Below are 22,166 nucleotides of genomic sequence, written 5' to 3'. Positions count from 1 at the left end.
TTACACATGGAACAAACGGCAATAAATAGGCCATAGTAGCGAAATAATCACAATTTAGCAAATGAACACTGATAGTGATAGATGAGCAGATGATGATGTGCAAGTAGAAATACTGGTGGGCAAAAGTGCAGAAAGTAAATTAAAACCATATGGCTATGAGGTAGGTAGATTGGGTGGGCTATTTACAGATGGGCAATGTACAGCTGCAGCGATCAGTTAGCTGTTCAGATAGCTGATTTTTAAAGTTAGCAGTGTTGCCAACTCCTCAGTAAGGAAAGTAGCTATTGGCTGTCCTAAAAGTCGCTAGAAGTCACGAAATTACATCATCTCCTAATTTGCATAATTGGCCATGATCATGTAATTGTGATGGATGCTGTAGGAGAGAGGAATAATGCCGTGGGAGAGACAAGAAGTGAGTAAAGAACACCCTAAATATGTTTAGAATGACAAATGAACTTTCTTCTGTCGATTCATGCTTTTTTTTTACGTCACAATTCCAACCCTCCTCCTTTATCCGGGCTTGGGACCAGCAAAAGTGACCCAAAAGAGACACTCTGTTGTATTTTTTTGTTGTATTTTTTGTTTTTCAGGTTAGTTTTCTTAATGTGGTTTGGTTTTTCACCTTATGGTCCACTTAGGAGCCTACAACAAGTCACAGTAAAACATTAACATTTTTAACCATAACATTTAAAAAAAAAAATCGATACAATCTACATTAACAATCTAAATGGACCAAAAAGAGACAATAGAAAAAAACTTTCAATGGCAAATGTGAGAAAATGATGGGAACTAGTCTGGCCCTAATTCAGGTTAATTGTGTTTTTTTTTTTTAATGTAAGCCAGGGAGGGATCAGCCAGCGGAGGCTTCTAACATGCGCGATTCATTTGCAATCTGGGCGCGGAGGGGTGAACATATCCTGCTCTGACTGCAGCTGGAAGGGACTGCTGTGCGAGGACTAGGCTGCCTGTGAATGCTTTGGCACGGGGATGGTGCCCACGCCAGCACCCACTGCTCGTTGAGATGAGTAAGAACGATACGTGCTTTCACTTCAGAGTCGACAAAAGTCTCCAATAACACCAGAAAAAGTAGCTAGATTTGTCGCAAATCTAGTAGCTAGATTTGTCACGTTTTTGAAATTGTGTCGCTAGAGGGGTCTGAATACTTGGTAAATACAGCAACTAAGTCACTAAGTTGGCAACACTGAAAGTTAGTGAAGGAAATATAAGTCTCCAGCTTCAGCAATTTTTGCCCAGTCATTGTCAGCAGAGAACTGGAAGGAAAGGCGGCCAAAGGAGGTTTCCAATGACCAGTGAGATATACCTGCTGGAGCGCGTGCTACGGGTAGGTGTTGTTATCGTGACCAGTGAGCTGAGATAAGGCGGAGCTTTACCTAGCATAGACTTACAGATGACCTGGAGCCAGTGGGTCTGGCGACGAATATGTAGCGAGGGCCAGCCGACTAGAGCATACAGGTCGTAGTGGCCATATCAATACAATTGACCCTTTCTTTACACTGTTCTAATGAAAGTACATTTCCATAATATCATCTAGCTTCCATAAACGTCGAACAAGGCTTGAACCCAGGATTGAACCCATGTGCTTCAGTTTACAAAAACAGATGACTTAGCACATCTATTTCCTTCTTAAAATGTCAACATTCTGGAAAGTAGAGTTGTGCAAAAGCTAATTTCACAACTAAATATACTCATCAGAAAATTTGGGGATTAACTTCAGAGTGCACGCATTTCAATTATTAGCTCTACCATAGAGGCACATCCCCTTACTATATAATAGCAGGGTTGACATTTTGAGAACTCTTTTTTTCTTCAAAGTCCTCCAGTGAAAGAACCTTCACATGGTACCAGCTATCTTTCAGTAAGGTACAGATGGGATTTGAACCCATGATCTTCAGTTTCCAAGACTGACGCCTTACCGCTTGGCCACCATGCCACTCTATGCTGCAAGATATTTATCAACATTCTGGAAAGTAGTAGTTGTGTAATGTGAATTTGGCACACAAATAACATCTCAGTTTCCTGTGAGAATTTCAACATTCTGGAAAGTAGGAGTTGTGTAATGTGAATTTGGCACACAAATACTCAGTGGTGTTATATAAATAATCTAATAGAAAGCATTACTAGCAGACCAAAGCTCTGGTTAAACCGGATGCCCTCAGATAACTCTGGGCCCAGTGTCCTCAGTCAAGTTTAGAGCCTACGTGCAAAACATGATTATCCGGAACACACAGCTGCCATCACGCAAATGTAAACTACAAAGATCATCCTGCAACACTAACGAGCTTAGAGTGCCAAGCTATCTCACTGACATTTCCTCTCCAGTATGTAAACACCAACAGTGGAGAACCTTGGGATTGAACCAAGGACCTCATACTAAAATAGCATGCACTCCCCCTCTGAGCTTCGATCCAATTTTATTTGCAGATAAAATGCAATATTAATACAATGTACTTTTTATATACACCACTCCATTGAAACTACAATGAAATGATAGCAGCAATTCTAAATACAAGCAAGTATGGACAGTCATCTAACCCATGAACTTCAGTTTTTGAAAATGATGCAATTGAAGTTGGCAACCATGCCACTTCTGTTACATAAATGTACGAACAGGGATTGAACACATGTTCTTCAGATTACAAGAGCAAATTATTTGCCACATCTCTGCTTCCTGCTGAAAATTTCAACATTCTGGAAAGTAGGTGATGGGCCATTGCAAAGAATTTTATGGAGAAGCTGGGGATTGAACCCAGGACCTCATACATGCGAAGCATGCGCTCTACCACTGAGCTACATCCCCTTTCTGGGAAAGCAATTGTTTTTTCTTATTTTTTTAAATTTCACCTATAATTAATCAGGTAAGCTAGTTGAGAACAAGTTTTCATATTCAACTGAGACCTGGCCAAGATAAAGCAAAGCAGCGCAACACAAACAACCACACAGAGTTACAGATGGAATAAAGAAGCGTACAGTCAATAACACAATAGAAGAAAAAAAAAGAAAGTCTATATACAGTGCGTGCAAATGGAGGTAAGGCAATAAATAGGCCATAGTAGCGAAGTATTTACAATTTAGCAAATTAACACTGGAGTGATAGATGAGCAGATGATGATGTGCAAGTAGAAATACTGGTGTGCAAAGAGCAGAAAGTATCTACTCACTGGTCACGATAACAACACCCACCCGTAGCACGCGTTCCAGAGGTATGGCAGGTTGATCCCTGCCTACAGACAGAAACTAAAACAAGAGGCTCCCACGCTGAGGTCTGTCCAACGCTGGTCCGACCAAGCTGACTCCACACTCCAAGACTGCTTCCATCACGTGGACTGGGATATGTTTCGTATTGCGTCAGATAACAATATTGACGAATACGCTGATTCGGTGTGCGAGTTCATTAGAACGTGCGTTGAAGATGTCGTTCCCATAGCAACGATTAAAACATTCCCTAACCAGAAACCGTGGATTGATGGCAGCATTGGCGTGAAACTGAAAGCGCGAACCACTGCTTTTAAACAAGGCAAGGTGACTGGTAACATGACCGAATACAAACAGTGCAGCTATTCCCTCCGCAAGGCTATCAAACAAGCTAAGCGTCAGTACAGAGACAAAGTAGAATCTCAATTAAACGGCTCAGAAACAAGTATCATTTGGCAGGGTCTACAGTCAATCACAGACTACAAGAAGAAATCCAACCCAGTCACGGACCAGGATGTCTTGCTCCCAGGCAGACTAAATAACTTTTTGCCCGCTTTGAGGACAATACAGTGCCACTGACACGGCCTGCAACGAAAACATGCGGACTCTCCTTCACTGCAGCCGAGGTGAGTAAGACATTTAAACGTGTTAACCCTCGCAAGGCTGCAGGCCCAGACGGCATCCCCAGCCGCGCCCTCAGAGCATGCGCAGACCAGCTGGCCGGTGTGTTTACGGACATATTCAATCAATCCCTATACCAGTCTGCTGTTCCCACATGCTTCAAGAGGGCCACCATTGTTCCTGTTCCCAAGAAAGCTAAGGTAACTGAGCTAAACGACTACCGCCCGTAGCACTCACTTCCGTCATCATGAAGTGCTTTGAGAGACTAGTCAAGGACCATATGTCATATATGTATATATATGTAAACATTCATACACATAGCTCATATATTATACAGCGCCAAGCCAAACCGCCTGACTCAAGTCATCTTACCTACCCCTGTTAAAACAGGAACTAGCTCACACAGCCAGTAATAAAACTACCCCCCTAACACTATCCCCTCAGCTTTGCCCTTTGTTTGTGATATTCCTACTGATCTTTGGGGTGTCCTTAGGCACTCTCACATGGTTAATAGAACAACAAACACATACTAAAGCATCAACCCCTCTCACCCCAACCCCTATCCCTGATAACATTCCTAGCACCACTCCCTTCAATCTCACACGCACCAAACGTAGGACTACACCTACAGACCCACTATGCACACCAGACAAGGTTAGAAGCACCACCTTATGCATACCCACGACTGGAACCACCACCTTTCTGCTATAGTTTTCACGTCTAGTAGACGTGAAGAGGGGGATTTGTCATATATGTATATATATGTAAACATTCATACACATAGCTCATATATTATACAGCGCCAAGCCAAACCGCCTGACTCAAGTCATCTTACCTACCCCTGGTAAAACAGGAACTAGCTCACACAGCCAGCAATAAAACTACCCCCCTAACACTATCCCCTCAGCTTTGTTGTCTCCCGACCCCAGGAAACAAAGACATTCCATCGCAAGAACACATACACCCAGCCATAAAACTGACCCCCTCTACTGGTCAGGGAGCTCAGAGAACAAGACTCTGCTATGCACCAATGGGGCCCGCTCTGGCTAGAGCAAGGCCCGCCTCCAACCCTTTGTGACCAGTCAGAAGACCAAAACGACAAGACTCCACCTACTTTATTCTATGTATAAAAATGAATGTAACCTTTGTATAAGGCCTCTTTTTCACCTGACTTCTTGCCGAGTTATATGAACTAGATCCGTGCACGTAAAACTGCAGGACAAGATATCTTTGACTCATTAAAACTGTCTTTTGTTACAACTGAAATCCACTCTGTCCAGCGTCCGTGATTTGGTCTCAACTCTCCAATATATAAACACCAATCATAACATGGTAGCAAGAGGATGGCTTTTCCTAAATTCGATCTATGATAAATTGGTGTGAGAGGTGAGACAAATCATCCGGTTCGAATCAGACGGAAGAGTGACCGAACAAGGAGAAAATCAGCCATTCATCTTGCCTCAGGAAATCTGATCAGAGCGCTCTACTAAATAAGGTAAGCAAAGCCTGTTAAATCGAAATCTGCATATTGTATTATAGCCTAAACCAAATTTTGATCAGAAAGTACTGGGCGTGAGTATGAATCGTTGCCAAATTATTTTTTACATAAGAACCTAAGGCATTGATTAAAGATATCTTGTTTTGTAAAAAAATAAATACAAAAAAAATAGATTTTTATTTTTTTAATTTTTAAATAATTGGCCTATACTGAGTTATTTTAATAGGAATGTGTGAATTGTGATTGACCAATGTGTTAAATTCCTTCGGGACCCTATTTGTTCCGAAATCTGCATAGAAAACTGTCCTAATTATATATATATTAGGTTGTGTATAGAGGTGACGTTAAATAGAGGCTGTGTTTTAACATGTAAAGGACACGATTATGGATGTTGGAAATTCAATGAGAATTTCATACGAATGAATGTGGTGATAGATGAACCGAATCTGCATGTAAATGTCCTATTGATACGTTGTGTACGATCAAATAAGTCTTGTGGAGGTGTGGTTATAGTTGAATGATAGATGAACCGAATCTGCATGTAAAATGTCCTATTGATACGTTGTGTACGATCGAATAGGTCTTGTGGAGGTGTGGTTAAAGTTAAATAATAGATGAACCGAATCTGCAAGTAAAATGTCCTATTGATAACGAATAGGTCTTGTTGAGGTGTGGTTGGATCGAATGAATCTGCATGAAAAATGCCCTATTAAAAAAGCTGTGTACTATTTAACAGGTTATGTAAGAGGTGTAGTCGAGTAGATATAGGATATGTAAGTTTGGCGTTCCACTAGACAGAGATCGGGAATGATGTGACCATTGCACATCAAACAATAACATAATATAACCAGAGTTGACGTTCCATGATTTTGAGACCGGGGAAATTAAATTGAGAGAAACGTTTGAGATACGTAACTGGGCTATTATGCACACGTGCTGATAGACAAAGCTACTTTAGTAGCCAAATCGCCGTGCAACCTTGATTGACAGCCGCTGGCCTCGAACACTGATTTTCGCTTTTTCATTGCTGTTGATATTGCCTAAAGTTTAAAATTGTTCTGACAATTGTTATAGAATCACTTGAATTTACTGATATAAGTTCATAAAGGAAGTTACTGAATTATTTACAGAAAGTATTTAAATGATTCGCTAAAATTACTACATTACCGCTACATTACTAATCTGACCAAGGGTGGGGGCGCATATGGGAGAACTTTGAGCTAGCGATACCGTACATCCCAGGTCTCGAACAGAGACGGGCTGAGTATACAAAGATAGAAATAAGCTACACAAAGGACTGACTAAAACCTAGATAAACGCATTATACACATTATCAGACAAATTAGATAAAATGTCTGCAGCCACCACGCCCAAACGAATGATTGCAGAAGAAACTCAAGACCAAGGGGAGCAGCCAGATATCACTCAGATCGTAGCACAGACTGTCTCTCAGATGATCCAACAGCAGGCAGCCCCACCACCCCAATACCCTCCCCCACAGCAGTATATCCTGCAACAGCAACAGCCAGCATACAACCACCCAGGATCTAGCCACATGCAGCAGGAGCAGCAAGATTTTAACCTACCACAGTTCCAAGGTATGGCAGGGAACGCCATGCCCTGGCCATGAAGATTCCCACCACCCACGGCAGGAGAAGGGAGACAACATTTTCAACAGCACACTGAACCAACTATGATGTGTGAAGTTGAGGGTGTCCCCATCAGTTCCTGGTAGACACAGGATGCACCTATTCTACTATCAAGTTCCCTCAAATACTACTGAAAGTGGAGTGGAAGTATCCACCAACCCTCCCTCTTCAACACCTGATCGCCCAGCAAGAATTATGATGATGCCACTCCAGCCGACGCCCACGCTGTCTGAAACCCAAGAAGTATACTGGCTAAAATGCCTACCCACAGGGCCCACCACCCCTCACATCCAGTTTAAGTTCAACCAACTGACAGCTCAGATCTACACTCTGCACCCATAGAAGATAAATATCTTGCAGCATAGAGTGGCATGGTGGCCAAGTGGTGAGGGTTCGGTCTTGTAAATTGAAGATCATGGGTTCAAATCCCATCCGTGCCTTACTGAAAGATAGCTTGTACCATGGGAAGGTTCTTTCACTGGAGGACTTTGAAGAAAAAAACATTTTCTCAAAATGGCAACCCTGCTATTATATAGTAAGGGGATGTGCCTCTACGGTAGAGCTAATACTTGAAATGCATGCGCTCTGAAGTTAATCCCCAAATTTTCTGATGAGTATATTTAGTTGTGAAATTAGCTTTTGCACAACTCTACTTTCCAGAATGTTGACATTTTAAGAAGGAAATAGATGTGCTAAGTCATCTGTTTTTGTAAACTGAAGCACATGGGTTCAATCCTGGGTTCAAGCCTTGTTCGACGTTTATGGAAGCTAGATGATATCATGGAAATGTACTTTAATTAGAACAGTCAAAGAAAGGGTCAATTGTATTGATATGGCCACTACGACCTGTATGCTCTAGTTGGCTGGCCCTCGCTACATATACGTCGCCAGACCCACTGGTTCCAGGTCATCTTTTTAGTCTATGCTAGGTAAAGCTCCGCCTTATCTCAGCTCACTGGTCACGATAACAACACCCACCCGTAGCACGCGTTCCAGCAGGTGTATCTCACTGGTCATCCCCAAAGCCAACACCTCCTTTGGCCGCCTTTCCTTCCAGTTCTCTGCTGACAATGACTGGAACGAATTGCAAAATTCGTTCCAGTGTTGCCAACTAGCGACTTAGTCGCTGTATTTAGCAAGTATTCAGACCCCTCTGAATACTTGCAGACATTTTCATTTTACTCACTTTTTGTCTCTTCCACAATGTTATTCCTCACTCCTACAGTGTCCATCACAATTACATGCACATGGACAATTATGCAAATTAGGTGATGACATCATTTAGCAACTTCTAGTGACTTTTAGGACAGCCAATAGCTACTTTCCTTACTGAGGTGTTGGCAACACTGCTAACTTTAAACATCGGCTATCTGAGCAGCTAACTGATCGCTGCAGCTGTACAAAGCCCATCTGTAAATAGCCCACCCAATCTACCTACCTCATCCCCATATTGTTTTAATATACTTTCTGCTCTTTGCACACCAGTATTTCTACTTGCACATCATCATCTGCTCATCTATCACTCCAGTGTTAATTTGCTAAATTGTAAATACTTCGCTACTATGGCCTATTTATTGCCTTACCTCCATTTGCACGCACTGTATACAGACTTTCTTTTTTCTTCTTCTATTGTGTTATTGACTGTACGCTTGTTTATTCCATCTGTAACTTTGTGTTGTTGTTTGTGTTGCGCTGCTTTGCTTTATCTTGGCCAGGTCGCAGTTGAATATGAAAACTTGTTCTCAACTAGCTTACCTGATGAAATTTCAAAAAATAAGATAAAACAATTGCTTTCCCAGAAAGGGGATGTAGCTCAGTGGTAGAGTGCATGCTTTGCATGTATGAGGTCCTGGGTTCAATCCCCAGCTTCTCCATAAAATTCTTTGCATCTCCTACTTTCCAGAACGTCAAAATTCTCAGCAGGAAGCAGAGATGTGCTAAATAATTTGCTCTTGTAATCTGAAGAACATGTGTTCAATCCCTGTTCGTACATTTATGTAACAGAAGTGGCATGGTTGCCAACTTCAATTGCATCATTTTCAAAACTGAAGTTCATGGGTTAGATGACTGTCCATACTTGCTTGTATTTAGAATTGCTGCTATCATTTCATTGTAGTTTCAATGGAGTGGTGTATATAAAAAGTACATTGTATTAATATTGCATTTTATCTGCAAACAGGGTGGAAACAGTGCTAATTTATTTATGAAATAATTAATGTATTTGTAAAAGAGAATTATTTTTCATAAATGCCTTACAATCTAAATGGACCAAAAAGAGACAATAGAAAAAACTTTCAATGGCAGTGTGAGAAAATGATGGGAACTAGTCTGGCCCTAATTCAGGTTAATTGTGGTTTTTTTAATGTAAGCCATGGCGGGATAAGCCAGAGGCGGCTTCCCACATGCGGGATTCATTTGCAGTCTGGACGCGGAGGGGTGAACATCTCCTGCTCTGACTGCAGCTGGCAGGGACTGCTGCGCGAGGATTACTGCGTGAGTGCTTTGGTAATGCGGAGCTTTACCTAGCATAGATTTACAGATGACCTGGAGCCAGTGGTTCTGGCGACGAATATGTAGCGAGGGCCAGCCGACTAGAGCATACAGGTCGCAGTGGCCATATCAATACAATTGACCTTTTCTTTACACTGTTGTGATGAAAGTACATTTCCATAATATCAGCTATCTATCATAAACGTCGAACAAGGATTGAACCCATGTGCTTCAGTTAACAAAAACAGATGACTTTGCACATCTATTTCATTCTTAGAATGTTAACATTGTGGAAAGTGGGAGTTGTGCAAAACCTAATTAAACAAGTGAATAATCTCAAAAGAGAAATTGGGGAATAGTGTAGGACCACATACAAAAAAAAGTGGCTAAAGTGGCTCTATCGTAGAGATGCTTCAACTTGTGTTCAATTATTGATACAACATTATTTTTCTACAAAGTCCTCCAATGAATGTAAATTTCCATGGAATCAGAAGTCTTTTCTATAAAGGCACGGATGGGATTTGAACCCATGATCTTCGGTTTACGAGACCGACGCCTTACCACTTGGCCACCATGCCACTCTATATTGCAAAATGTATATATATTTATCAACATTCTGAAAGTAGTAGTTGTGCAAATGTGAATTTGGCACACAAACTCAGTGGAGAAAGGACCTCATACAAATATAGCATGCACTCCCCCTCTGAGCTTCCATCCCATTTAATTTGCAGATAAAACGCAATATTAATACAATGTACTTTTTATATACACCACTCCATTGAAACTACAATGAAATGATAGCAGCAATTCTTAAAACAGGTATGGACAGGGATCGAAAACATGAACTTCAGTTTTTGAAAATGATGCCATAAAAGTTGGCAACCATGCCACTTCTGTTCTATAAATGTACTAACAGGGATTGAACACATGTTCTTCAGATTACAAGACCAAATGATTTAGCACATCTCAGTTTCCTGCATAGAATTTCAACATTCTGGAAAGTAGAAGTTGGGTCTTTGCAAAAAAACATGGAGAAGCTGGGGATTGAACCCAGGACCTCATACATGCAAAGCATGCTCTCTACCACTGAGCTACACCCCCTTTCATGGAAAGAAAAAAATGTTTCTTGTTTTTTTAAATTTCTCCTTTCTTTAACCAGGTAAGCCAGTTAAGAACAAGTTCTCATACACAACTGCGACCTGGCCAAGATAAAGCAAAGCAGTGCAACACAAACAACAACACAGAGTTACACATGGAACAAACGGCAATAAATAGGCCATAGTAGCGAAATAATCACAATTTAGCAAATGAACACTGATAGTGATAGATGAGCAGATGATGATGTGCAAGTAGAAATACTGGTGGGCAAAAGTGCAGAAAGTAAATTAAAACCATATGGCTATGAGGTAGGTAGATTGGGTGTGCTATTTACAGATGGGCAATGTACAGCTGCAGCGATCAGTTAGCTGTTCAGATAGCTGATTTTTAAAGTTAGCAGTGTTGCCAACTCCTCAGTAAGGAAAGTAGCTATTGGCTGTCCTAAAAGTCGCTAGAAGTCACGAAATTACATCATCTCCTAATTTGCATAATTGGCCATGATCATGTAATTGTGATGGATGCTGTAGGAGAGAGGAATAATGCCGTGGGAGAGACAAGAAGTGAGTAAAGAACACCCTAAATATGTTTAGAATGACAAATGAACTTTCTTCTGTCGATTCATGCTTTTTTTTACGTCACAATTCCAACCCTCCTCCTTTATCCGGGCTTGGGACCAGCAAAAGTGACCCAAAAGAGACACTCTGTTGTATTTTTTTGTTGTATTTTTTTGTTTTTCAGGTTAGTTTTCTTAATGTGGTTTGGTTTTTCACCTTATGGTCCACTTAGGAGCCTACAACAAGTCACAGTAAAACATTAACATTTTTAACCATAACATTTAAAAAAAAAATCGATACAATCTACATTAACAATCTAAATGGACCAAAAAGAGACAATAGAAAAAAACTTTCAATGGCAAATGTGAGAAAATGATGGGAACTAGTCTGGCCCTAATTCAGGTTAATTGTGTTTTTTTTTAATGTAAGCCAGGGAGGGATCAGCCAGCGGAGGCTTCTAACATGCGCGATTCATTTGCAATCTGGGCGCGGAGGGGTGAACATATCCTGCTCTGACTGCAGCTGGAAGGGACTGCTGTGCGAGGACTAGGCTGCCTGTGAATGCTTTGGCACGGGGATGGTGCCCACGCCAGCACCCACTGCTCGTTGATATGAGTAAGAACGATACGTGCTTTCACTTCAGAGTCGACAAAAGTCTCCAATAACACCAGAAAAAGTAGCTAGATTTGTCGCAAATCTAGTAGCTAGATTTGTCACGTTTTTGAAATTGTGTCGCTAGAGGGGTCTGAATACTTGGTAAATACAGCAACTAAGTCACTAAGTTGGCAACACTGAAAGTTAGTGAAGGAAATATAAGTCTCCAGCTTCAGCAATTTTTGCAATGACCAGTGAGATATACCTGCTGGAGCGCGTGCTACGGGTAGGTGTTGTTATCGTGACCAGTGAGCTGAGATAAGGCGGAGCTTTACCTAGCATAGACTTACAGATGACCTGGAGCCAGTGGGTCTGGCGACGAATATGTAGCGAGGGCCAGCCGACTAGAGCATACAGGTCGTAGTGGCCATATCAATACAATTGACCCTTTCTTTACACTGTTCTAATGAAAGTACATTTCCATAATATCATCTAGCTTCCATAAATGTCGAACAAGGCTTGAACCCAGGATTGAACCCATGTGCTTCAGTTTACAAAAACAGATGACTTAGCACATCTATTTCCTTCTTAAAATGTCAACATTCTGGAAAGTAGAGTTGTGCAAAAGCTAATTTCACAACTAAATATACTCATCAGAAAAGTTGAGGATTAACTTCAGAGTGCACGCATTTCAATTATTAGCTCTACCATAGAGGGACATCCCCTTACTATATAATTGCAGGGTTGACATTTTGAAAAATCTTTTTTTCCTTTTCAAAGTCCTCCATTGAAAGAACATTCACATGGTACCAGCTATCTTTCAGTAAGGTACAGATGGGATTTGAACCCATAATCTTCAGTTTCCAAGACTGACGCCTTACCGCTTGGCCACCATGCCACTCTAAGCTGCAAGATATTTATCAACATTCTGGAAAGTAGTAGTTGTGTAATGTGAATTTGGCACACAAATAACATCTCAGTTTCCTGTGAGAATTTCAACATTCTGGAAAGTAGGAGTTGTGTAATGTGAATTTGGCACACAAATACTCAGTGGTGTTATATAAATAATCTAATAGAAAGCATTACTAGCAGACCAAAGCTCTGGTTAAACATGCCCTCAGATAACTCTGGGCCCAGTGTCCTCAGTCAAGTTTAGAGCCTACGTGCAATAACATGATTATCCGAAGAACACACAGCTGCCATCACGCAAATATACTCCCCTGTAAACTACAAAGATCATCCTGCAACACTAACGAGCTTAGAGTGCCAAGCTATCTCACTGACATTTCCTCTCCAGTATGTAAACACCAACAGTGGAGAACCTTGGGATTGAACCAAGGACCTCATACTAAAATAGCATGCACTCCCCCTCTGAGCTTCGATCCAATTTTATTTGCAGATAAAATGCAATATTAATACAATGTACTTTTTATATACACCACTCCATTGAAACTACAATGAAATGATAGCAGCAATTCTAAAAACAATCAAGTATGGACAGTCATCTAACCCATGAACTTCAGTTTTTGAAAATGATGCAATTGAAGTTGGCAACCATGCCACTTCTGTTACATAAATGTACGAACAGGGATTGAACACATGTTCTTCAGATTACAAGAGCAAATTATTTAGCACATCTCTGATTCCTGCTGAGAATTTCAACATTCTGGAAAGTAGGAGATGGGCCATTGCAAATATTTTCATGGAGAAGCTGGGGATTGAACCCAGGACCTCATACATGCGAAGCATGCGCTCTACCACTGAGCTACATCCCCTTTCTGGGAAAGAAAATGTTTTTTCTTATTTTTTGAAATTTCACCTATAATTAATCAGGTAAGCGAGTTGAGAACAAGTTTTCATATTCAACTGAGACCTGGCCAAGATAAAGCAAAGCAGCGCAACACAAACAACAACACAGAGTTACAGATGGAATAAACAAGCGTACAGTCAATAACACAATAGAAGAAAAAAAAGAAAGTCTATATACAGTGCGTGCAAATGGAGGTAAGGCAATAAATAGGCCATAGTAGCGAAGTATTTACAATTTAGCAAATTAACACTGGAGTGATAGATGAGCAGATGATGATGTGCAAGTAGAAATACTGGTGTGCAAAGAGCAGAAAGTATCTACTCACTGGTCACGATAACAACACCCACCCGTAGCACGCGTTCCAGAGGTATGGCAGGTTGATCCCTGCCTACAGACAGAAACTAAAACAAGAGGCTCCCACGCTGAGGTCTGTCCAACGCTGGTCCGACCAAGCTGACTCCACACTCCAAGACTGCTTCCATCACGTGGACTGGGATATGTTTCGTACCAAGCGTCAGATAACAATATTGACTAATACGCTGATTCGGTGTGCGAGTTCATTAGAACGTGCGTTGAAGATGTCAATGTTCCCATAGCAACGATTAAAACATTCCCTAACCAGAAACCGTGGATTGATGGCAGCATTGGCGTGAAACTGAAAGCGCGAACCACTGCTTTTAAACAAGGCAAGGTGACTGGTAACATGACCGAATACAAACAGTGCAGCTATTCCCTCCGCAAGGCTATCAAACAAGCTAAGCGTCAGTACAGAGACAAAGTAGAATCTCAATTAAACGGCTCAGAAACAAGTAGCATTTGGCAGGGTCTACAGTCAATCACAGACTACAAGAAGAAATCCAACCCAGTCACGGACCAGGATGTCTTGCTCCCAGGCAGACTAAATAACTTTTTTGCCCGCTTTGAGGACAATACAGTGCCACTGACACGGCCTGCAACGAAAACATGCGGACTCTCCTTCACTGCAGCCGAGGTGAGTAAGACATTTAAACGTGTTAACCCTCGCAAGGCTGCAGGCCCAGACGAATCCCCAGCCGCGCCCTCAGAGCATGCGCAGACCAGCTGGCCGGTGTGTTTACGGACATATTCAATCAATCCCTATACCAGTCTGCTGTTCCCACATGCTTCAAGAGGGCCACCATTGTTCCTGTTCCCAAGAAAGCTAAGGTAACTGAGCTAAACGACTACCGCCCCGTAGCACTCACTTCCGTCATCATGAAGTGCTTTGAGAGACTAGTCAAGGACCATATGTCATATATGTATATATATGTAAACATTCATACACATAGCTCATATATTATACAGCGCCAAGCCAAACCGCCTGACTCAAGTCATCTTACCTACCCCTGTTAAAACAGGAACTAGCTCACACAGCCAGTAATAAAACTACCCCCCTAACACTATCCCCTCAGCTTTGCCCTTTGTTTGTGATATTCCTACTGATCTTTGGGGTGTCCTTAGGCACTCACATGGTTAATTGCAGAACAACAAACACATACTAAACATCAACCCCTCTACACCCCCAACCCCTATCCCAATGATAACATTCCTAGCACCACTCCCTTCAATCAAGCAAGTATCACATCTAACCAAACGTAGGACTACACCTACAGACCCACTATTACACACCAGACAAGGTTAGAACACCACCTTATGCATACCCACGACTGGAACCACCACCTTTCTGCTATAGTTTTCACGTCTAGTAGACGTGAAGAGGGGATTTGTCATATATGTATATATATGTAAACATTCATACACATAGCTCAATATTATACAGCGCCAAGCCAAACCACCTGACTCAAGTCATCTTACCTACCCCTGGTAAAACAGGAACTAGCTCACACAGCCAGCAATAAAACTACCCCTGGGAACACTAAAACCTCAGCTTTGTTGTCTCCCGACCCCAGGAAACAAAGACATTCCATCGCAAGAACACATACACCCAGCCATAAAACTGACCCCCTTTTGGTCAGGGAGCTCAGAGAACAAGACTCTGCTATGCACCAATGGGGCCCGCTCTGGCTAGAGCAAGGCCCGCCTCCAACCCTTTGTGACCAGTCAGAAGACCAAAACGACAAGACTCCACCTACTTTATTCTATGTATAAAAATGAATGTAACCTTTGTATAAGGCCTCTTTTTCACCTGACTTCTTGCCGAGTTATATGAACTAGATCCGTGCACGTAAAACTGCGGGACAAGATATCTTTGACTCATTAAAACTGTCTTTTGTTACAACTGAAATCCACTCTGTCCAGCGTCCGTGATTTGGTCTCAACTCTCCAATATATAAACACCAATCATAACATGGTAGCAAGAGGATGGCTTTTCCTAAATTGCTCCCAGGCTATGATAAATTGGTGTTTTTTGCCCGAGGTGAGACAAATCATGACCGGTTCGAATCAGACGGAAGAGTGACCGAACAAGGAGAAAATCAGCCATTCATCTTGCCTCAGGAAATCTGATCAGAGCGCTCTACTAAATAAGGTAAGCAAAGCCTGTTAAATCGAAATCTGCATATTGTATTATAGCCTAAACCAAATTTTGATCAGAAAGTACTGGGCGTGAGTATGAATCGTTGCCAAATTATTTTTTACATAAGAACCTAAGGCATTGATTAAAGATATCTTGTTTTGTAAAAAAATAAATACAAAAAAAAAAATAGATTTTTATTTTTTAAATTTTTAAATAATTGTCCACCATTGTTCCTGTTCCCAAGAAAGCCTATACTGAGTTATTTTAATAGGAATGTGTGAATTGTGATTGACCAATGTGTTAAATTCCTTCGGGACCCTATTTGTTCAAATCTGCATAGAAAACTGTCCTAATTATATATATATTAGGTTGTGTATAGAGGTGACGTTAAATAGAGGCTGTGTTTTAACATGTAAAGGACACGATTATGGATGTTGGAAATTCAATGAGAATTTCATACGAATGAATGTGGTGATAGATGAACCGAATCTGCATGTAAATGTCCTATTGATACGTTGTGTACGATCAAATAAGTCTTGTGGAGGTGTGGTTATAGTTGAATGATAGATGAACCGAATCTGCATGTAAAATGTCCTATTGATACGTTGTGTACGATCGAATAGGTCTTGTGGAGGTGTGGTTAAAGTTAAATAATAGATGAACCGAATCTGCAAGTAAAATGTCCTATTGATAACGAATAGGTCTTGTTGAGGTGTGGTTGGATCGAATGAATCTGCATGAAACGACACAACAGTGGTAATGCCCTATTAAAAAGCTGTGTACTATTTAACAGGTTATGTAAGAGGTGTAGTCGAGTAGATATAGGATATGTAAGTTTGGCGTTCCACTAGACAGAGATCGGGAATGATGTGACCATTGCACATCAAACAATAACATAATATAACCAGAGTTGACGTTCCATGATTTTGAGACCGGGGAAATTAAATTGAGAGAAACGTTTGAGATACGTAACTGGGCTATTATGCACACGTGCTGATAGACAAAGCTACTTTAGTAGCCAAATCGCCGTGCAACCTTGATTGACAGCCGCTGGCCTCGAACACTGATTTTCGCTTTTTCATTGCTGTTGATATTGCCTAAAGTTTAAAATTGTTCTGACAATTGTTATAGAATCACTTGAATTTACTGATATAAGTTCATAAAGGATTTAGATTACTGAATTATTTACAGAAAGTATTTAAATGATTTAAATAATTCGCAGAACATTTTTTTGAGTTCTTCTATATTTCCTACAGCTAAAACTACTATAGAACATTACACGCTACATCATACTAATCTGACCAAGGGTGGGGGGCATATGGGAGAACTTTGAGCTAGCGATACCGTACATCCCAGGTCTCGAACAGAGACGGGCTGAGTATACAAAGATAGAAATAAGCTACACAAAGGACTGACTAAAACCTAGATAAACGCATTATACACATTATCAGACAAATTAGATAAAATGTCTGCAGCCACCACGCCCAAACGAATGATTGCAGAAGAAACTCAAGACCAAGGGGAGCAGCCAGATATCACTCAGATCGTAGCACAGACTGTCTCTCAGATGATCCAACAGCAGGCAGCCCCACCACCCCAATACCCTCCCCCACAGCAGTATATCCTGCAACAGCAACAGCCAGCATACAACCACCCAGGATCTAGCCACATGCAGCAGGAGCAGCAAGATTTTAACCTACCACAGTTCCAAGGTATGGCAGGGAACGCCATGCCCTGGCCATGAAGATTCCCACCACCCACGGCAGGAGAAGGGAGACAACATTTTCAACAGCACACTGAACCAACTATGATGTCACATTGATTTGAAGTGGCATGGTTGCCAACTTCAATTGCATCATGAAGTTGAGGGTGTCCCCCATCAGTTCCTGGTAGACACAGGATGCACCTATTCTACTATCAAGTTCCCTCAAATACTACTGAAAGTGGAGTGGAAGTATCCACCAACCCTCCCTCTTCAACACCTGATCGCCCAGCAAGAATTATGATGATGCCACTCCAGCCGACGCCCACGCTGTCTGAAACCCAAGAAGTATACTGGCTAAAATGCCTACCCACAGGGCCCACCACCCCTCACATCCAGTTTAAGTTCAACCAACTGACAGCTCAGATCTACACTCTGCACCCATAGAAGATAAATATCTTGCAGCATAGAGTGGCATGGTGGCCAAGTGGTAAGGTGTCGGTCTTGTAAACCGAAGATCGTGGGTTCAAATCCCATCCGTGCCTTACTGAAAGATAGCTGGTACCATGGGAGGGTTCTTTCACTGGAGGATTTTGAAGAAAAAAAGGTTTCTCAAAATGGCAACCCTGCTATTATATAGTAAGGGGATGTGCCTCTACGGTAGAGCTAATATTTGAAATGCATGCGCTCTGAAGTTAATCCCCAAATTTTCTGATGAGTATATTTAGTTGTGAAATTAGCTTTTCCACAACTCTACTTTACAGAATGTTGACATTTTAAGAAGGAAATAGATGTGCTAAGTCATCTGTTTTTGTAAACTGAAGCACATGGGTTCAATCCTGGGTTCAAGCCTTGTTCGACGTTTATGGAAGCTAGATGATATTATGGAAATGTACTTTAATTAGAACAGTGTAAAGAAAGGGTCAATTGTATTGATATGGCCACTACGACCTGTATGCTCTAGTCGGCTGGCCCTCGCTACATATACATCGCCAGACCCACTGGTTCCAGGTCATCTTTTTAGTCTATGCTAGGTAAAGCTCCGCCTTATCTCAGCTCACTGGTCACGATAACAACACCCACCCGTAGCACGCGTTCCAGCAGGTATATCTCACTGGTCATCCCCAAAGCCAACACCTCCTTTGGCCGCCTTTCCTTCCAGTTCTCTGCTGACAATGACTGGAACGAATTGCAAAATTTGTTCCAGTGTTGCCAACTTAGCGACTTAGTCGCTGTATTTAGCAAGTATTCAGACCCCTCTGAATACTTGCAGACATTTTCATTTTACTCACTTTTTGTCTCTTCCACAATGTTATTCCTCACTCCTACAGTGTCCATCACAATTACATGCACATGGACAATTATGCAAATTAGGTGATGACATCATTTAGCAACTTCTAGTGACTTTTAGGACAGCCAATAGCTACTTTCCTTACTGAGGTGTTGGCAACACTGCTAACTTTAAACATCGGCTATCTGAGCAGCTAACTGATCGCTGCAGCTGTACAAAGCCCATCTGTAAATAGCCCACCCAATCTACCTACCTCATCCCCATATTGTTTTAATATACTTTCTGCTCTTTGCACACCAGTATTTCTACTTGCACATCATCATCTGCTCATCTATCACTCCAGTGTTAATTTGCTAAATTGTAAATACTTCGCTACTATGGCCTATTTATTGCCTTACCTCCATTTGCACGCACTGTATATAGACTTTCTTTTTTTTCTTCTATTGTGTTATTGACTGTACGCTTGTTTATTCCATCTGTAACTCTGTGTTGTTGTTTGTGTTGCGCTGCTTTGCTTTATCTTGGCCAGGTCTCAGTTGAATATGAAAACTTGTTCTCAACTAGCTTACCTGACTAATTATAGGTGAAATAAAATAAATAAAAAAAAAACAGTTTCATTCCCAGAAAGGGGATGTAGCTCAGTGGTAGAGCGCATGCTTCGCATGTATGAGGTCCTAGGTTCAATCCCCAGCTTCTCCATAAAATTCTTTGCAATGGCCCATTACCTACTTTCCAGAATGTTGAAATTCTCAGCAGGAAGCAGAGATGTGCTAAATAATTTGCTCTTGTAATCTGAAGAACATGTGTTCAATACCTGTTCGTACATTTATGTAACAGAAGTGGCATGGTTGCCAACTTCAATTGCATCATTTTCAAAAACTGAAGTTCATGGGTTAGATGACTGTCCATACTTGCTTGTATTTAGAATTGCTGCTATCATTTCATTGTAGTTTCAATGGAGTGGTGTATATAAAAAGTACATTGTATTAATATTGCATTTTATCTGCAAATAAAATTGGATCGAAGCTCAGAGGGGGAGTGCATGCTATTTTAGTATGAGGTCCTTGGTTCAATCCCAAGGTTCTCCACTGAGTGATCTATACTCAACGTTGGTTGAGCACCCTCTGTTTTTTTGTTGTCAAATAATACATATATTTTTTAATGTACAAAGTCAATTATTCAAAGCATTAAACTTGTGATGTTTCCCACTTATTTATACAACCTACTCCACACTTACAAAGTGAAAGTTTATAGAAATTCTGAAATTAAGTAGTAAACAGAAGAAAAGCAGAATTGAGTCCAATTATAATGCAAATAATTTAATGGTCTATGGTTCAATCCCATATCTGAAGGTCTGATGAATAATTAATATTGTTCCTCCTCTTCCTTGTGGCAGGCGCAGCAGCACACTGCCCTCCAAAGCCTGCAAAATAATCGCTGGACTGCCCCTTTCCTAGCTCTGCATGGAACATCCAGTGTCACGTCCTTGGTGACGTGTGGGGTGACATCCGGGATGACCACAGCAACATCCTCTGGAAAGGGAAAAAAGAGGATCAGGATGTAAACAAATGCAAACCGTAGCTTCTTAACACTGGCCAGTTGAAAGGTTCTGCTAAGATGTCATGACAAACGGCACCTGTCAGAGTGCTCTCTAAGTGTTACTCACCTGCTTGGATGTCAGCTGGCAGAGTGTCGAAGACGGCCATCGTTAGAGTCCTTTCTTCAGGTGTGACATGCTCAATCGATCCTATTTATTTGTACTGAAATTTGATCTTTTTTTTTCTCTGCTGCTACTCGTGTTTTACAGAAACACGTTTGAGTGGGTTTTCTACAGTCTTGCGCATGTTGACACAATATGGAGAATGCAGTTTGGAGTTAGGTTGATGTTAGAGGCTACTGGAGGAAGTTATGGGGCATACTTGAACTCTTTAAGGGAACATGAACCTTTCTACTCCTGCAAATTGTGACTAATAACCCTAATCAAATTCTACGAGATGGGTTTTTGAATGCAGTACTGTATTTTCATTGAAATGGCAGATTTGTATGATTTCACACAAAAATGTATGTAATGCTTCCCACAAAGAAATTATTTTACTATTTTGTTTCAAATGGTCCCTCTGGCATGCATATTTCTGTATGAATCCCACTTCCTTGATATTTTGAAGTTCATTTTAGTCCTCCTCCGTGTTTTTGTTCCATACCTGTGCCTTGGAGAAAACAACTATAGCCCTCCAAGTCTAACACGCTATACACAACAGCAGCCTACAGTGTTAACTTATTGAGAATGTATATCATTGCATTTAACATTCAAACCTCTTTTGAACTCTTCAGATCTTAACCGGATCAAACTGGAATGTTAATATATTACCCTAAGTCAAACTGGTTTTGGTGTCTTAGACACAAAAGGTTGTTTTCTCCTCATAGTAAAAACACTGTTTCATGGTTTGGATTAAAAACACTGGGTATTTGTTATGTAGAACTTTGTTTTTTGGGGGAAAGCAATACTTAGCTCTACTGCTGTTTGTATAGAGGCTTAGTTAGAATTGTATTGCAATGAAAGGTGAAGTGCTTGTTGAAATCATGCTGCCTTGCTGCTCATTCCTTAAAGTACTTATACCAACGAATACCTGTTTGTCTGTAGCCATAGCTGTTCTTCACCTGTTCAACTCTGACGCCCTCTGGTGGCATTTTATAAACGATGCATAATATTGTATACTGCCCTCATAAAGTACATTTCGGTCATTACAGAAACATGCTTAGGGAAAGGGAAAGGGGAATACGTAGTCAGTTGTACAGCTGAATGTATTCAACTAAAATGGGTCTTACGCATTTAACCCAACCACTCTGAATCAGAGATGTGCGGGGTCTGCCTTAATCGACATTCACGTCATCGGCGCCCGGGGAACAGTGGGTTAACTCCCTTGCTCAGGGGCAGAACGCCAGTTAAGTACTGTTAGAAAGCTAAGAACTGTGGGATTCTGATAAGCGTCAGAAACAATGTGACTATTAAAGAGCCCGAGATACGGGGGAGGTCCCAATTGTCAGTTGTTGGGAAATAAGAGATTTGAAAGTCTAGGTTCGACATAAAATATGTAACCAATTACTCGCTGTAAACATGTGCACATTTCCATAGGAACATAGCCATTTTAAAA

General features: G+C 41.2%; 1 long non-coding RNA gene and 8 other non-coding genes across 9 annotated transcripts; 3 read left to right on the top strand and 6 right to left on the bottom strand.

The window, feature by feature from the left end:
* Positions 1–1,879: 1,879 nt before the first annotated feature.
* trnap-ugg lies at positions 1,880–1,951 on the bottom strand. Its single transcript has one exon. It is a non-coding gene; the product is annotated as a tRNA-Pro (tRNA).
* Positions 1,952–2,746: 795 nt separating this feature from the next.
* trnaa-cgc lies at positions 2,747–2,818 on the bottom strand. Its single transcript has one exon. It is a non-coding gene; the product is annotated as a tRNA-Ala (tRNA).
* Positions 2,819–8,783: 5,965 nt separating this feature from the next.
* On the top strand, positions 8,784–8,855 carry trnaa-ugc. Its single transcript has one exon. It is a non-coding gene; the product is annotated as a tRNA-Ala (tRNA).
* A 1,122-nt stretch (positions 8,856–9,977) lies between these two features.
* Positions 9,978–10,049, bottom strand: trnat-cgu. The gene has a single exon. It is a non-coding gene; the product is annotated as a tRNA-Thr (tRNA).
* Positions 10,050–12,543: 2,494 nt separating this feature from the next.
* On the bottom strand, positions 12,544–12,615 carry trnap-ugg. The gene has a single exon. It is a non-coding gene; the product is annotated as a tRNA-Pro (tRNA).
* Positions 12,616–13,420: 805 nt separating this feature from the next.
* trnaa-cgc lies at positions 13,421–13,492 on the bottom strand. The gene has a single exon. It is a non-coding gene; the product is annotated as a tRNA-Ala (tRNA).
* A 4,704-nt stretch (positions 13,493–18,196) lies between these two features.
* Positions 18,197–18,268, top strand: trnat-ugu. Its single transcript has one exon. It is a non-coding gene; the product is annotated as a tRNA-Thr (tRNA).
* A 1,373-nt stretch (positions 18,269–19,641) lies between these two features.
* Positions 19,642–19,713, top strand: trnaa-ugc. The gene has a single exon. It is a non-coding gene; the product is annotated as a tRNA-Ala (tRNA).
* Positions 19,714–20,431: 718 nt separating this feature from the next.
* LOC121843194 lies at positions 20,432–20,870 on the bottom strand. The gene is made up of 2 exons (XR_006081468.1): positions 20,681–20,870; positions 20,432–20,546 (listed from the first exon to the last, which is right to left on the bottom strand). It is a non-coding gene; the product is annotated as an uncharacterized LOC121843194 (long non-coding RNA).
* Between the last annotated feature and the right edge of the window lie 1,296 nt (positions 20,871–22,166).

The sequence above is a fragment of the Oncorhynchus tshawytscha genome, unplaced genomic scaffold (assembly GCF_018296145.1).
Source record: "Oncorhynchus tshawytscha isolate Ot180627B unplaced genomic scaffold, Otsh_v2.0 Un_contig_3609_pilon_pilon, whole genome shotgun sequence".
Classification (NCBI taxonomy): domain Eukaryota; kingdom Metazoa; phylum Chordata; class Actinopteri; order Salmoniformes; family Salmonidae; genus Oncorhynchus; species Oncorhynchus tshawytscha.
The sequence above is the reverse complement of the archived record's forward strand: the minus strand, read 5'-3'. Positions and strand labels throughout refer to the sequence as shown.